Source organism: Emydura macquarii, unplaced genomic scaffold (assembly GCF_026122565.2).
Source record: "Emydura macquarii macquarii isolate MOO-44397 ecotype Brisbane River unplaced genomic scaffold, CSIRO-AGI_Emac_v2 contig_2825, whole genome shotgun sequence".
In the NCBI taxonomy this organism is placed as follows: Eukaryota; Metazoa; Chordata; order Testudines; family Chelidae; genus Emydura; species Emydura macquarii.
The window spans coordinates 2,487,152-2,504,574 of record NW_027132962.1 but is presented as its reverse complement, the minus strand read 5'-3'; the positions used below and the strand labels follow the sequence as shown (position 1 = coordinate 2,504,574).

Genomic DNA, 17,423 nt, shown 5'->3' with positions numbered 1-17,423 from the left:
AAAAGAAAGAAGAAATCTTGCACTCTTTAAAGACTCCAAAGCTACTTTGCATTCTTTGGGAATATACACTCCTGCCATGAAGATCAGCGACTCCAACGATCAGCAACAACAGCAACAATACCATTCACAGTGTTTCTTTGGATAGTCCCCCTTTCCTATATAGCAGCAGGACAACTGGAAGGGCCGCAGATTCCAACGAAGTAGGTCTCTGGTCCTAGGTTTAACCAGCCAGCTCCTTCCCCATCCCAGCATCCAGGAAGCACACATTTTGACTCATGTCCAGGATAGTGATCCTTTGGTGACCTCTTTCTCCATACCCTCTGGTCTGTGACAGACTGGTGTGTTTTTATGGTGTTTGGTGTTTGCATGGTCAATTACCATGGACCACTGGGTCCTAAAGATCATCCAATTATGCCACGGATTTCCTCTCCATCCTTCCTTCCCACCCCTTTACCGCAGGGATCTTTGTCATGAGACACTGATCCTGAACCAGGTTCAGTCTCTACATCTCTGGGGGCTGTAGAGAAGGTCCCTCTACAGCACTGTGGAGAGGGGTTCTATTCTCAGTTTCTCCTGATTCCCAACCCTAGTGGAGGGAAGAGATCTATCCTTGACCTCCATGGTCTCAACAAATACATCAGATACATAGGATTCCTTATGACCACCCTAGCAACTATCCTGCCCTCTTTAAATCACAGCTGCAGGTTTGCAACCCTGTACCTTCAGGATGCTTATTTCCAGTACAATGAGCAGCCTTTCGACCTGTCTTCCACTCCTTGGGTTTTTACTAAGTGAAAGATTGTGGTAATAGCACACACCTCAGGAAGAGGGAAATTAATATTTTCCCATATCTGGACAATCGGTTTTTGAGGGGCAAGTCCAAAGAGGAAGTCCTCTGTCATGTTCACTTAACACTATACCTACTCAGTCATCTAGGTCTCACCCTAAAGAGCAGGAAATCAGTGTTGGTTCTAACTCAAAATATTGAGTTCATTGGTCTCCTGCTAGAGTCGACAAGTTTGAGAACATTTTTACATACGGAGCGATTCCAGGCAATTCACCACCTATGTCTGGAGTTGCAGTCTCAATCTTCAACCACAGCCCAGGTGTGCATGAGGATACTAGGACATATGGCTGCATGCACACAGGTAGCCCAATATTCCAGGCTGAGCCTGCGTCCTCATTTTATTGTCCGATTAGTCACTCCTTGGACAAGGGGATCCATCTTCTCTCAATGATCCAGGACACTTTATGATGGTGGACGATTCAGAATGTGTGCCAGGATGTTCCTTTAGCTCAACCCCCACTGACTAGGACTACAGTCACTGATGCCTCTTTAATAGGAATGCATCTGGGATCATTGAAACTCCAAGGCCAGTCAGAACAGGCACAGGAAGGTTTTCAGTGTCAGAAGACAATCAGGCTCCTGGCATTTTATATCAGGGAAAACATTACCTCCATGACCATTTACTTACCTGGGATCCAGAATCACTTGGTGATCAGCTCAACAGAAATTTGTTCTTGAATCACAAATGGTATCTGAAGACCAGCATCCTGCAGTCCATTTTTGCATTTTGGGGCATCCTGACAATCAACCTGTTCGCCATGAGAGACAACAAGAAATGCCGTCTGTTTTCCTCTTGAGGGGATCTGAGTCTGGGCTCCTTGATGAGTGCTTTTCCCCAGATCTGGCAATTGGCACTCCTGTATGATTCTCCTCCAATTCTGATCAGCCTACAGGTCATTCTTAAGCTGAAACTGAACTGTGTCAAGATCATTCTCATTGTTCCAATGTGGCCAAAAAAGTGTTCAGTCCCCAACCTCCTCATTTTATCGGTTCGGCCTCCCATATCTTTTCTTCTTCATCCTAACCTCATGACTCAGCATCATGGTTAGGTTTTACAACCAGCACTCATCTTTCTGTATCCCACAGTATGGGAACTTCATGGTTAGATGAGGAAGAGGAGTGATGTTTGGAGGGAGTCAAGCAAATCTTGTTTAATAGTAGGAAGCTTTCTACCAGAGCAGCTTACTCAGCCAGCTGGAAGTGGTTCTCAATATGGTCATTAGCCCAGGAAGTCCAACTGAAGCTAGCTTGCATATAAGACATCTTGGAGTATCTGTTATACCTTCATTCTTCTGGTCTTGTACATAGTTCATTGAAAGTCCACCTGTCAGTGATTTCAGCATTTCATCTCTCATGCATGTGAAACTCCATGGCAGTGAGGTTCTTGAAAGGAGTCACTTGTCTCCATCCACTGGTTAAAAAGCTGGTTAAAAGTTAAAAAGCTGGGACCTTAATATTGTCTTAGTGGCTCTTACGGGACTTCCATTCAAGTCTCTGGAAACTCTCTTTCTCCCTTCTATGCCAGAAAACTGCCTTCCTTGTGGCAATACCCCAAGTTTTTATCTAGAGTGGTTTCCCAATTTCACTTGAACCAAGCTGTATATTTACCTGTATTATTCCCTAAGCTGCACTGAATCTCATAGGAAGAACATTTTCATGCACTGGACCCCTGGCAATGTTTAGCTTTTTAACTGGATAAAATCAGCTCTTTCCACTCCTCCTCTTGTTTGTTTGTTTTGAGTGAAGGGTCAAGCAGTCTCTTGATGATCTGCAAGTGGATAACTTCAGGTATCAACACAGCATATGAAGTAGCCCAGGCTACACCTTCTCAAAAGGTGCGAATTCATTCTATGAGAGTTCAGGTGACTTTGACTGCATTTGTAAGTGACATTCCTATATTGGACATTTGCTGGTCTGCTCCTTGGTCCTCTGTGTATACTTGTACAAATCACTATCTCATTATTGCTGCGTCCACTTCAGATGAAAACTTTGGGAAAGACAATCCTTCAGTCCTTATTTAAATAGACTCTGAGCCCCACATACTATGAGTATTGCTTGTGAATCACCCAAGTAAAATACACAACTGCATCTACTTGAAGAAGAAGAAACAACTCCCTACCTGTAACTGTTGTTCTTCAAGATGGGATGCAGACACGTATTCCACAATCCACTCTCCGTCCCCTCTGCATCAGAGTCTGTACCTCTGATGTTAGGTGCAAAGGAACTGAGGGGGTTGAGGCAGTACCACACTTATGTGGCCTGGGGAGGGACTAGGGCAACAGGGCATGAGCACTACCCCATAGGTATCGTTAGGCAAAGTGCTCTGGCTCTGGTGCACTGGGTGTGCACACACCTAAGTAAAATACACATTTGTATCACATCCCAAAGAACTACAGTAATGGGTAGGTAACCGGGAGGGTTTTTTTGTTTATTTGTTTGCACCATTTCGGCACCTGATTAAGCAGATTTAAATCTACTCCCGACCTCTTCACTCAGCCCACCCGTGTCTCTGGAGGATTCCCTCAAATGTGGGAGGATCTTCCAGAAATATAGGGCTACTGTAGTGGCCCTGAGATTGGGAGGAGCATAATAGTGGGTTAAAGACACCTTTCCTGACCCCTCCACAACTTTCAGTCTTCTAACTAATGTAAAGTTCACGGGAGGATGTTTGAGGCTGAGAAATGGACATAGTAATTCCGGTATGTAACATGTTTTGCAATTGTATGGTGACAAAGAAACAAAATAAAATAACACAATCTAACCACAGCAACACAGGAGCATGTATTCAAGCTGTTACAATTCCAGCTGATTGGAGCAATAGGTCTCCTCAATCAGCCTTTCACTTTTAAGCAAAGTCAGTTGAATAGAGCTCTGAGAACTTACGTGTAACTCCTACCCATCTAATACATAGTAAATATTGGCAAATGTTTGTGGCAAGCCAAGGATAGCACTGTGCAAGCACCAAAAAGTCTAGCGAAACCATTATTACACTGAAAAAGGGCTGCTGCAGAGACTTGGGTATAAAAAGCTTATTTATGAAAAAAAGATTTAGCAAAGATCAGAATAGATAAGAGTGGATGAATATCACTAAGAGGCATCTTTTCCACGGACTGACACCTCATGCAATCCTACTAAGTTCAGTGTAGGTGCATGAGCGCATAGGTCAGAAGAGAATTTGGTCCTACATGCCTTCTTTCAATGCTTCATTCTGACAGATAGGGCCACCACATGACTGCATCCATAAATCTGTAGAGAGTTTTCACAGCACAAAAGAAAGGAAAGTAAATGAAATAAAATCCTGTAAGTACAGAACTCCGATACAGCAAACATTACACATTTCAGGTAATTCAATTAGTTAAAACAGAAAAAATAAAATCACCTTAATCTTATCTTTCAGAAAAAGTCTGAGATCAGCCTCCAGCTGAGCTTTAGTGCGACAACATTTCTGCTTTCTGGAACTCTGACCTTTTTGTTGCTGTTGTTGTTGCAGTTCAGCAAATTAGTTTGCAACAAAAAATGTGGTGAGATTTGTGGACTGTATAAAGGTAGCTTCTGGAGATTTATCTAATAGCTTGCATGTGTGATGACAGCCCTGAATATTCAACAAGGTAAATGGGGAAGAAAGTACATATCTGTGAGACTTGTGATTCCATTCATAAAATGCTTCCATTTAGTTGTAATCATCCCTGCGTGACCCATTCATGTAGAGTCAGAAGCTGAGAAATTGCTTTGATTGGAGTGAGGTAGACAACATGGCTAAGATAGTATCTTTTATTGGATCCATTTTGTTTGTGAAAGAGACAAGCTTTTAAGCTCCGTGGAACTCTTCTTCAGGAGTTAGGCAGGCAAACAAAAAATAGGAGACAAATTCTTTTGTACCAAAAAAAAAAAAAAAAAAAAAAAAAAACTGTAGAGACCCTGTACCTTGGATTATATTGTGAAGTATTAAAAATTACAATTTTCCCATGGCTTGACACTAAACAGGGCTTTCAGCAAAGCACCTCCCATAGTGAATTTCATAGATCAATGGCCTAATTTTGAAAGGTGCTGAGCGTTTGACTTTCATGGTCATTTGTAGCGGATCAGCCCCTCTGAAAATCAGACTAAAAGACACAAAGTCTGCAACTCCACTCTAAAAATATCTTTAATTATAATGCAATCACTCAATTTTCCCCCTGCATTTTTACATGGACCATCATTTGCCTCAGCAGAAGATACATTTCGTGAGCAAATCCTCTTCGCATGCTCGGATTGTGATTGTTGCAATTTGCATGTACAAATTCTGGGGTGAGGGAGTTTCCTGGGCAAAATGACAATGCATGCCAAACTGTGAGCACAAAATTACAAACTGGGAGGAGGTCCCATTCAAAACATTAGAACTTGTTTTAGTTGTGTCTATTATTCAAATGGGGGCATATGTAGCTAATTAAGCACTAGACTACACAATATTCTATTTGCAAACTCATTCTGTGGCAGCTGTTACTGTAGTTCTATGAGAATTTGATTCTTCAGAGGATACTGTTTTGTCTCAGGCAGTTAGATTAAAACCTTTCTATCTGCGCACAAAATCTGAGCTATAGGAGTGAGTGTGGGCACTTGAGTCCATCTGTTCTAATAGGCTGATCAGGCAATATGTCTTGCAAAACCCACTAATAAACAATTAAGTTTTCTCCAACAGAATGTGATCTCTTTGAGCTAGATTGTCTGTCCTTGGATGGTGGGTCTCCATAGCATCCAGAGCTGTGCAAGGGCAGATTACAATAGCAATCCATGTAAATAAGGTTTGCTCAGTCCTTGCTCTCGCCAGTACAAGGAGTAAATCAGCTGGAATGTGAAGGGAGAGATGAGGGGATGTCAAGGACATGGCCTAGGGAGTGAGACCCTAATAAATAGTTGGGATCCCATCACTGGTCTATCCTTAGGGACAAGGGAAGACATATGAATGATTTGTTGCCAAAAGACGGTGAATTTCACCTTAACAACAAGACTTTTTCAGAAAATACAGTTCCGAAAGATTATTTGCTGGGTGGTTAAAGTCACTCATCCTTCAGCCTCATGTAATATAAAACTAAGACCCACAATAATCATTGTTTAATCATTAGCAATAGTAAGCTAATGATTATGGTATTTAACTCATAATAGCACATTGTTTAAGTGATCTCTGGGATGTGTTTATATGCTCAGTTTAATTTTTGTTTCTTTTGGTCAGTGTATTTTGCAGGGTAGTGCTTTTTTAACATTTCTTAGCTCTCCAGAGTTTTCCCAGCTTATGAAAATCAAGTGCTGTCTTTTTTTGCTTCTTGCATCATTGCTGACAACATCCAAGTAGCTGAACACAAAATGTGGTCTTTATTACTTAGGCTGTGTGAGGTGTACAGAAATGATACCAACAAAATTCACTTTCATACGGAGTAGGAAAAATAAAATAAAAATCAATAAAATAACACAAAATGGAATTTTTTCTGAGCTAAAGAGATAATGCATAGATAGAACACTAGTGTAAATTTCCCCCTGAAATATTGGCTTTCCATTGAGCTGCATCAGTTGAAACCGGCTGATGATCTAATCCATTGTATTTATAATATATTCATCAAGAAGTCAGCTACCACCTCATGGACCTTGGCAACAGCTCTGTAAAAAAGAACCTGTGTCTGATATCATAGGAGAAGGTGAAGTCTGGAAGGCTAAACATCTGGATTCATAAGGCAGTGTGTGGAGGTGAATGTCTCTGGTTACAGGGAACTCCTTGAATCAATGCACTGCCACTCAGTATTGAGGTATGTATTATCAATTTTATTAATGATGTCTGCACTGTGTTGTTCTCTACAGAATACTGAGAAAATGCCTAAAGTCTTTCCCAGCATGCACTGGACTTCAGGTAAGACCTGGAATGGATTCTTTGGAACATCCAAAATAACTGCCTTCAAAGGCCTGATCAGGAAGCTGAAGGGGATCTTCCCAGGACATTACCATAGACATGACTAATACCTGTGTGATCTTTGGCAAGTCGCTTACCTTCTCAGTTCCCCATCCTTAAAATGTGGATAATAGCATTTCCCTTCCTCACAGGGGCATTGTGAGGATGAATACATTTAAAGATTATGAGGCACCATGGAAATGGGGGACAGATAAGTACCTTTGATTGATAGTAATATTTTCATTTAAAAAATACTAAGACATAACATTAGAAAACTTAAATGTTTTTGCAATAAAAATGGTCATAATGAAAAGCTAATTAAAAGGGAAACAATTAATTTTAATTATCTTTCATAACTGTAACATGCATTTAGAAGAGAGTGTGTGGTAGCAATGGGTTATGCACTACTTGCCTGATTTTGTTATAATTTATTGATGTAACAGGAATTTAATAAAGTGGACAGTTAAAGGAATTTAATCTATTCTCTCTAGAACAAACAAGATTAACAAGATAAGATTCAGATTTGAACAGGTATTTTAAGAGATAAGCGAAATTAGAAAGTGAAAAAAGTTCCTGTGACTCCCGAGAAATGACATAACTGAAAGAAATAATTTTAAAACTGAAAAACAAAGGTTAACTGGCAATATAGGAGTCATTTCTTTTCTCATCAAATAATTAACCTTTGGGAAAGGTTTCCTGTCCATGCAGTCTTTTTACTATGCCGTTAAGGAACTAGGCACATCCCTGACAAGTGAATAATAAAGAAACTTAAATAAGACAATGAATACCCAAGCACTGTAGGTGTAGGCAGTTCATGGGAGAAGGGATCTTTGCAGAACATAAACCATACCTTTATCCATCTGTTTAATAGTGAAGCTAGATGGACACGATAAAATCAGACACTTTTTAAAAACTGGGGCATAGCTGAAACACAGTTTTAAGACTCCTTTAATCCCTGCATGCTGTAATGATGGTTTCAGTTCATGGTCATGACCATCCAACATATGGATTGGCTGACTATGGGTATGTCTACACTGCAAGTATATACAGGCCGGGACATGCCACTTAAAACAGATGAACTATAATCACCACGAACTCCATTCTGCAGTCTTTACTTTCTTTACTCCATCAAAGGATTACTCTGTGAGTAAGGGTTGCATAGTCAGGGGGTTATAATTCTCACTGTGAGCGTAACAATGAAAGCTCATATTTACAAAGGAACCTAAAAGCGATAAATGCCTAACTCTCACTAAATTTCAATACAGTTGGGGTGCCCAAGTCCCTTGGACTGCGTTGAAACCCCAAGCCTAAATCTTTTGTGAAGAAAAATCAGCTGCCTTACAGAAATGAAATAGGGATCCCATTAAAGCTGAAAAAAGTTTTAAATTCCATACAGGACATTTATTTTATGTGAATAAGGAATCATGCAGAAAGCTGTATTGGAATAGCAGTAAACCACCAGTCATTTGTTACAGCATTTCATTTCTAGACAGATGGGAGAAATGAATACACTCACCCATCTATCTAGAAATCAAATATTATATACCTCCACTTATTCTTTATTGCTTAATTCTATGCAGGGTATAGGTTACAGTGATTTCTCCAGGGTGAAATTGTCCTTCCTCATATCACCATATTCTGATAATAAGTGGAATGTGTTTGATATATTGAAACACTCCTTTCCTCGATTGTATTTTTCATTCAACACTAAAGCTGAGAACACTGTGGCTGCAGATGCTGTATAATATTATATTAGAAAAATAACTAATTCCAAGTCTCAAACAAAAGACCCATATAAGGCATTGTAATAAACCAGTACAATTCCCTACAATAAAATAGTTTGTGGTACCTTGCCAGAAAAAAATAGAAAGTCATTGTGTTCAGATTTTATAATTATATCCGAAGATTCCCAAGAATGCAATGACCAAGCAGTGAACTCTGCACCTCCTTTATAAAACCCAGTCTGTTAAAGTGATACGTAATATACACAAGAGTGTCATGGGGAGTGAAGCAATGCAAAGCACAGAATTAAAACAAAATGGATAACCCAGCAAAGATGATATTATTTTCTATGAGAAAATAGAACGATACCTGATAGATTAAGACCTCACCTCTTTATAGCAGCTTTCCCCCCAACAACTGTGCTTTGATAGATAATACAACAAATATATTTCTACCAAGCACACCCTCATGGTTTTATACAAAGAAAATGGAAGATTCTAGGAGAATGCAATATAGGCTGATAGTATGCTCTCTTTAAATGTGCTCAGCTCTCAGGTAGCATGATGATGGGAATGTTACAATAAATGGAGAGACTATGGAGTGATGACAGTGTCAGAGGGATGCCATCACCATATTTCTCAGGATACAGCGCGGCCAAAAAAAAAAAAAAAAAAAAGACCTACATACACAGCACTAAATCTTCAGATGGTGTGAATCAATGAAGCTCCATTGCCTTCTCTGGAGCTATGGCCATTTACATTAGCTAAGGATTTAGACCAAAGGGTCTCTAAATCACCAGTCACTAAAAAGATCATATTCCTAACATATATGTCCATCTTTGGAGACAGATACTGGAAAGGGTATATTGTGGGACAGCTGGCAGTGCTCCATAATTAAAGTTAAACAATGAGAGTTCTGTGGCACCTTAAAGGTTAACAAATGTATTTGGGCATAAGCTTCCGTGGGCAGAAACCCAGTTTGTCAGATGCATGATTAAGGTTGTAACTGAGATTTTCTATTATAACAACAAAGGTGGCTCCAATCTGTTGGTTAGTTCTCAGGCCAAAGTAGAATTTGCAATGAATCAAACAAGTTCATAAATTAGGACACTCTAAAATAGTGTTCATCAGGGTTCAGAAAGCTTCAACTTTCTTCCCACTTCATAGACCACTTAAAAAGTAGAAGGTAATAAGCACACGGTGGAAAGATAGATAAGACAATTTACTGACTTTTCTGGCTGAGAGCTATTTCACAGCACCAAATAGTCTTGTGGATAGGGCACTCACCTGAGACGTTGGACACCCAGATTCAGCACAGGCATTTAACCTGTGATTCCCACATCCCAGGTGAGTTCCCTAGTCGCTGGGCTAGAAAGTCACTTTATGGCCCAATCAATATTTAATTATTTATACAAAGTGGAACAACTCCAACAAGGAAGATAGAATCAGGCAGATCAGGGACTTGAGTTTCCCACATGCCAGCTGAGTTTGCTAACCAGCAGCCTACTGGAACACTAGCTTATTTTTCCCCACAAACAAATCTGAAAGGTCTTAGTTTCATCCCAGTTCAGAATGGGAAAACATTTTTGAACTCTCAAAAATATTTGTGGGATGGGAAAACCATTTCCTGCCCAGCTTCAGTAGCAAGCACCACGCAAAGCAGTAAGTGTTTTCAGAACTGACCCTTTGGAGAACATTTATTGCTATATACTATTGTAAAGGTTTTTTAGTAAGGGAGATTGGGTCACAGCTCTTTCAGCCGAGGTGCAATTTATGATACAATAACCAATTGTGCCAAAAATATGCAATAGGTTGTTATTACTGGTACACAGTGTTTAGTACCACCCCCAAAATTATCTATTCTGGTGATCTCCAGAGCTGAAACAGCATTATCCATAGTTGTACAGTGTGTAGAACAGGATAAATTCTGTCCATTAGGAGACTAAAATGAGTGATTTCTAAACATGCAGCTCTTTTTGGCAGAACACTATGCATAGATACCTGGTGGAAAAAAATCAATGCACGGAAAAGGCAGTGGAGGACAAAAGTGTTGTTCCTTGATTCTGTTTCAACCCAAAAGAAGGGAAGCAGAGGGTCATTCTGGAAAAGGGTCAGTGATGTGTACCTTCTGTCTTAACTATAACATCTCCACATTCTCCTATGTCTATTAATGAATAAGCTTCACATTTGGCCATAGGCAACCAGAACATAAGGGCCCTGTAATGTGGCTTTTCTGCTTGTCTTCCCAAAGGACAGGGGTTAAACTGTATTATGTTGAGTAAATCCTGTTTGAAAACATTTGTGTATACATGAAACAATTCATTATAGTGCAAAAACTCTGCATTTATTGTGAACTCTAGAATCAGCATTCAAAGTGAACTACGTATGCTGCAAATTGAGTTTGCTTGGTCTGTTGTTCATGTGCACACAATGCTGCTGAGTATTGCTTTGGCAGTCCTCCAACCACTAGCCCACACTATTTTGTGGGTTACCATTACTGACCTGAGTGTTCTCCCCTGCTCTGATGTCAAGTTGACTAGTTGTCCCCTCTCCCATTTAAAAACCACTGCAGGGGCAGATTTTGCCCATTTGCTCTTGGATTTGAGTATATCAGCACTGGTGCAATATTACCTCAGAAGCCTGCAGCATGGCTTCTTGAGACCCTGGATTTCATCGCCATGTGGGGAGAAGCATCAGTGCACAAAGCTCTTGTGGCAAGCCACCAAAATAAAAGTCTTCCTTTGGAGTTTGCTAAGCAGAGAACCATGAGGGACCACAGCTAAGACAAAAACAGGGCAAGATAAAGAGAAAACAGCTCAGGAGAACTTACATTCAAACCGGATTTGAATAATGAAAATATTCATGTGTGAGAAATTCAGCAGTTGATTGAGGCAGAGGTTATGGGAAGTTTGATTAGTATTCTCCGTTTACATGAGGTAGACATGGACATTGCATGCCTGTAAAGGTACAAAGACTACAGCTCCCCAAGGAAGTGGAGATGCACTATAATATGCATTCTTACAGAGCTTAGGGACAGCAAAGATCTGAATGGCTTTTCACACAGGTTTACATAGGGCAAGACTGAAAACAGTGAAGGATTCACACAGTCATTGCGACCCATCTCTGTTTCTCTGCATTTTTGCCATGTCTCCAGGGGAGATAAGCAATTTTTAAGTCTTAGGTCCTGCTTTAATTTTTATCCACATGTTGTGGGGGATAGCTGCACAGTCATTCCCCTGATATGGCTCACAACTACCTTCCACTCCTGCAGCACTCCTGGAGGGCACTATCTCAGTGAATAACTTCACAACATATCTCTCTGGTCTGCCCTTTGCCAGTCTGAAGGGGATGCAGAGGACTAATCCCCTGACACAATAAAAGCACTTCCAAGGCACAGCAAAACTGTACATCAAAACTGGAAACATAATTCTCACACCCCCTCAAACCTCCCCATGGCGTCCAAGACACAACGGCAAAGCCAAACAGCACATTCTGCACAGACAAAAATGCCAGTGCAGCCCTCCTCACGCATACACCATTTCTATCTCTGAGGTTCCCTCAAGACTGCAAAGAATCTCAGGGAGGGAAAGTCAGAAATGCATATTTTAAAAAATGCTATCATAGCCTCCCTGGAACATGAACAATGACTTTTTACGGCTGCTGCTGTTTTTTTCCTACTCCCACAGCCAGACCCTCAAGGACAGGACCTTTATCAATGGCTGAGCAGCTGGGTAACCTGAGGGGGAGAAAATGGAAAACTCAGGATGAAATATTTGCAGACCTCATTGCAGAGCCCCGACGACAAATGAAAACAGTGGAGAGGTGGAGGCTGTATTTGAGGACAGAGAGGGAAAAAGAAAGAGCTCTCCAGAGAGATCGTGGGAGTGGTCAGGGACAGCATGGCAGTTGTCAGGGACAGCGTTGCCATGGCAAAAGACAGTATTGAAAAAGACGGGGAGATGCAAAGAAAATACAAAATCAGAATGTCCTACTGAAGTTCATGTTGCTGTTAGGGCAGCAGGCAATGCAGCTCTGTAAACCAGGACTCAGCCATGTCATTCAGCCTGTGAACAATACCAATTACTGGCAACACCAGTTCCTCTCCTCTGTACCACCACAGCGGATCTCCCAGAGATCATTCCCTTCACAGACTCAAGCACAGGGAAGTGAGAACAGTTGCATCTATGGTTCTAGCTCTTTAAAGGCCTCTAATGCTTCTGATTACTTCGATTCTCACCACTCATCACTAGAAAGCCCATGAACAAGAAGAGGCAGAGGCAAAGCACGTACTCACCTGGGAGTCTAAGCCCCCTCCCTTTGTATTGTGCCCTGCACTGCACTGTTGCACTTTGATTTTCTGTTTCACTATTGTTTAGGTTTATTTATAGTTGTTAGAGAATAGATTGCTGTTTAATAACAGTTTAATAATAAAATGCTGTTACTTCATTTTTGTTTCAGTTAAAGGTTTATTTTTGTGTTTGTTACACTATTGAGTGTTTAATAATAAAAACCTTTGAAACTTCATACATAAGTAGTTGTCAATATATTTTACACAGGAAATCCTTATGTTTGAACTAAATCATTGTGTTTTACAAAAGGATCTAGGCAATGACATAAGGTAAAATAAGGATTGCTGCAACATTGCACTTCCACTACCCATAAAAAACACTCAGCTGCTCACAATCCATCTCCCCACCTACCTCCACAGGTTAACAGTTAGATGTACAGCTGCACATTTTCAGGCCAGAAACTCAACATAAGAATAGGCATACCTGACAATCTTGTCCCAGGTTGGTTTTTGGTTGGGTTTTTTTTTGATGTCTTGCTGGATATTCAAATTGCTGAGCAGTCTCTACATCTCAGCCTCCCACCCATCATTAAGGCTCTCTCTCTTAGACTCACAAATATTGTGCAAAATGCAACATGAGGTTAATATTTGGCACATTTTTCCCTGCTGCTTCCCAACCTATTTCACAAACTGCAGCATCTTCCTTTCAAATGGCCAAATGCACCCACCACTACCATTCTTGCAACTACTGAGAGGATAGTAAAACAGTTCCTTTCATCTGTTCAAGTGGCCTGGGAATGGCTTTATTAACCATTAACCAAGCAGATGATGAGCGAGGTCTCCCAGAATAACTGGAGCAATTTCCACACCAATGCTGTCCAGGGTGATCCTAGAGACAAACTGTCCTATATCCATTAAGGTAAATAGAGCTGCGTTTTCTGAAAGATGCTAACATCACAGACCCTTCAAGACCACGATGCATTTATGTCTGCCACAGAAGTCAGTGAGCCCTTGCAGCACCATGCAGAATGACCTCTTTCTGTTTATAAATTCTGTGCCCTGGTGAAGGGGCAAAAAATAGGTCCCATCATTGCCCCAAAACAGTTTGGGAATGCTATGTGTGCAAAACCATCGATAATCTCCTGAGCCTTACCGGGCTTTATAATCCAGTGCAATAGAATCTTTTTCGTGGCATTACATGCCCACCAGACAATGACCCCAACAGTCTATCTTCCACACTGAATTGGTTTGCTATGGACTGGTAGCATTTAGGGGTGTCCGGCTTCCAGCTGACAAGGGTGACACATTTCTCCACTGGCTTGGGGCACCATACATTGGTATGCTGCTGCTGCAGCAGCTCCGGGGTTAGTTCAGCACAGATCTAAAAAAAGGTTGCCTTCACCATTCTGAAATTCTCTCACTGGTCATCCAAGCTCTACAGAACTACCCTTTCCCACAAGTCTACGCTTGTTTCCCAAGCCCAGAAACATGCATTATGTGAAGTTTTGCTCCAGGAACTGCTCCTCTAATTTCTGTTTCTTTGTGTCCTTCTCATCCTCATCCCGCTTCCTCCAGCACTGAAGCTTCTCCTGCTGTGGAGCTGCTGCTGCTGCCACGCCATCTGCTCAGTAGGGCAGTGGGTAAAGTCGAAAGCCAAATTCACCCAGTTTTGAATGATAATATAAAGCCCAATCAGCTTCTTCATATTCATGGTTGCCAGCATAACCACACCGAGCATTGTTGAGTGCAAGCTGGCTGACAGCAATTCAGAAATGGTGCTAGCCCACCCAGAAAGGAAATATGGAGCAGGGACAGCGGTAACATGGACAAAAATGTTAACCCGTCTGCTTCCGCTATACATCCCACAATTCACAATAAGAAAAAACCCAGGATGCATGCCACTCAGCAGCAAAGCAAAGGAGTGTCCAAGAATGCTATGGACTTAGTACAGAGCAAGCTGCCACAGCGTGTACACATGATGCAACCTGGAAGATGGCACAGGTGTCCTGTGTGCATACTGTTAGGCAGCTTGCATATTGCACGTTACCTGATGTGCATAAAAATGTTGCAGATTAACCCCTCTGTGTGGACAAGCATATAACCCCTGTGCATGCATATAGGGCATACTTACACGCTAAGCAAGAGAGTGACCAACCACTGGGGAAGCGCCAATGAATATCCTAGCTCTTTTAATTAAAAAAGCTCTACTTTTCTCTCACCAAATTAATGGAAAATGTTCTTAACCGGATACCATTCATTTTCACCAGACACTATTTATGAAGAGCAGAGAAGTGCAACTTCACCAGAGCGGGTCAAAACTTTTTGTACAACAATTGTTTCCAGCAAATGATGGCTTTTTTTCCTACACATTTTTTTTTTTTAAATTAACAAAGGGTTTTTTTTTGTTTACTGACATTTTCCAGGTTTTTCAATGACAAATCCAAAATGTGTTTGGGAAACCAGAAACAATCCAATGCTGATTTATTTATTTATATCCAAACAGGAAGTTTTCTAGGAAAATTTTCAAATAGAAAAGTGAGCAGTTTTTATTTCTTTTGAATATTTTCTTGGGAAACATTTATCATTTTCCAGACAACTCCAATATTTACATTTACAGGTTTGTCCTCACCTTTTCTGCTTCCTGTTCTGGAATAACTGATTGCCATGAATGGATGGATGTGGAAGATCCCTTATTACAATAGCTCTATTAAAAGATATGTTGGTGTACCTAGGAAGAGGTCTGTCTGCTGGGGGGAATAGGAGGAATCCATCATTTAAATGCAGGTGAACCATATGGAATTAAGGCTGGTTTGAGCCATTTCTTCAAAGCAGAAAAACTGGGGGTGGATTATAGAACAATTGCTTTGTCATTACACTGACATACTGAAAGCAGCTGACTCTCAAACCTACATATTTCTTTCCTTTGGAAGAGTGTAGGTGGCTGAATCCAGGCCATATTTCTGGAGTGGGCTTTGCCAAAGATGGCTCATAGAAACTTGATTTAAGCTGTAAAGCCAACAAAACCGCTAGTAATAAAACTAAGAAAACAACATTTTTACAATTTCTTCAGTGCTTGAACACAAACCCAAGCTATGACTTTTTGCTCCTGAAGCTGTACTGCAGCATTTCCTTGACCTACCAGCCTGGAGATTGAAACAGAATGAACACTATAACATTAAACTAGAACAGGGTGTGCATTAGTAGGCAATTGGTGAATACCTCAGGTGTGTTGAGTGAGGTAAGAGGATGAAAGCCAAGTGCTTTCCCTTTGGCCACCTGAGGAGCACACCAGGAACCTACTCATGTGTACCCTGAGGAACTAATTCCTATTAGAGCAGGCACATTGATGTTATTATTCTTTTCTTTCATTTGCTGGGTAATAAGGAGAGGACTCCCTGTTTTTAAAATTAAACTGCCTCTTTATTAAGAGAGCTGTTTAGAGAGATGCTAAAACTGTAGTTAGTATTCAAGTCACATGCACACAGGCTGACTTCCTAGTGGTCCCTCCAAACATTTCCCTCCTATAGCATGTGCTCCTCCCTCCAAGTTTCATGTGGGTTTCCTACAAATTTGGATTATTGAACAACTTCTAATTTAGCTATTCACTAGAAATAAAGTTAAAAGTGGCTGAAAGACTCATGGTCTGCTGCTGAAATGGCAGCTGAAGGGGGCAATTCAAAGTTGTCATTTTCTCCATCTGCCCTGAAGCTCCTCATCTTCCTGCTTCTCTTCAGTCCCATACCAATTCCATGTCCTTGTCACACTGACATTTCTCCCCATAGGCATTTAACGTAATGTGTGTGAGGATTTATTTTTGAAGGTGAATGAGTGTAGACATCCAAAATGGGTACTACTGAGGGAGTGCACAGCTACAACTTCATCAAAAAAGACCCAGCTAGTTGATCAAAACACAACTTGGGGGGGAGGGAGGGAGGGGGACAGCGTCTCCAGCCACTCCTCTTATTATTTTATTAATGGTTACTCAAGAGGCATATAGCATTTGAAGTGTTCTAGCTACTTTGCAGACAGGCTTACATTTCAAGGGCCTGATCCTGTAAAGCCTTCTACAGATGTTTAATATTACATACAGTGAATATCCCATTGACTTACATATGTGCATAAAGTCAAACCCAGGTGTAATTCTTTTCAGGATCAAGGTCTAAGCTTAGACACACCACAGTTCAGCTACTTTTTCTTATATAGCAGCAATAACATTAATCCCTCAGTCCTTGCTACTGATTACCACACCTATGATTATTTACATTAGCTCCAGCTAATCTGGCCCAGGCCTATGCATAGCATTATTAGAGAGCTTCTAATAGCTTCACAAATCTAGACTATTTCTAGATCAAACTGGAGAGAAGAAACTGTTGCTGTTCCTCAATAGATAGCATACCTTTTTAAAGAGAAGAGAAGGTTTTCTTGTGTACTGTAGGAAAAGATTTTTAAAAAGACAGAATGCTGCAGTGATAGAGAAAAAGGGAGAAGTTGTTAGGTTAGTACTAGAGCTGGCTGGAAAAGAGGAAAATTTCACATGCAAATATTTCCTTTTATATTTAAATTTCTAATTTTCACATTTTTTAAAATCAACATTTCCTCACAATTAAAAAAAAAAAAGTCAACCTGCTCATTACACCCCCCCCAAGAAAA

General features: G+C 40.7%; 1 long non-coding RNA gene across 1 annotated transcript in view; it reads right to left on the bottom strand.

Annotated features, from left to right (window-relative positions):
- The window catches only part of LOC137166279 (uncharacterized), a 61,757-nt gene extending 46,245 nt beyond the window's left edge, over positions 1-15,512 (bottom strand). The window contains exon 1 of the long non-coding RNA XR_010923623.1: positions 15,403-15,512. This is a non-coding gene — a long non-coding RNA (uncharacterized lncRNA). The remainder of the gene's footprint in view (positions 1-15,402) is intronic.
- Positions 15,513-17,423: the final 1,911 nt, after the last annotated feature.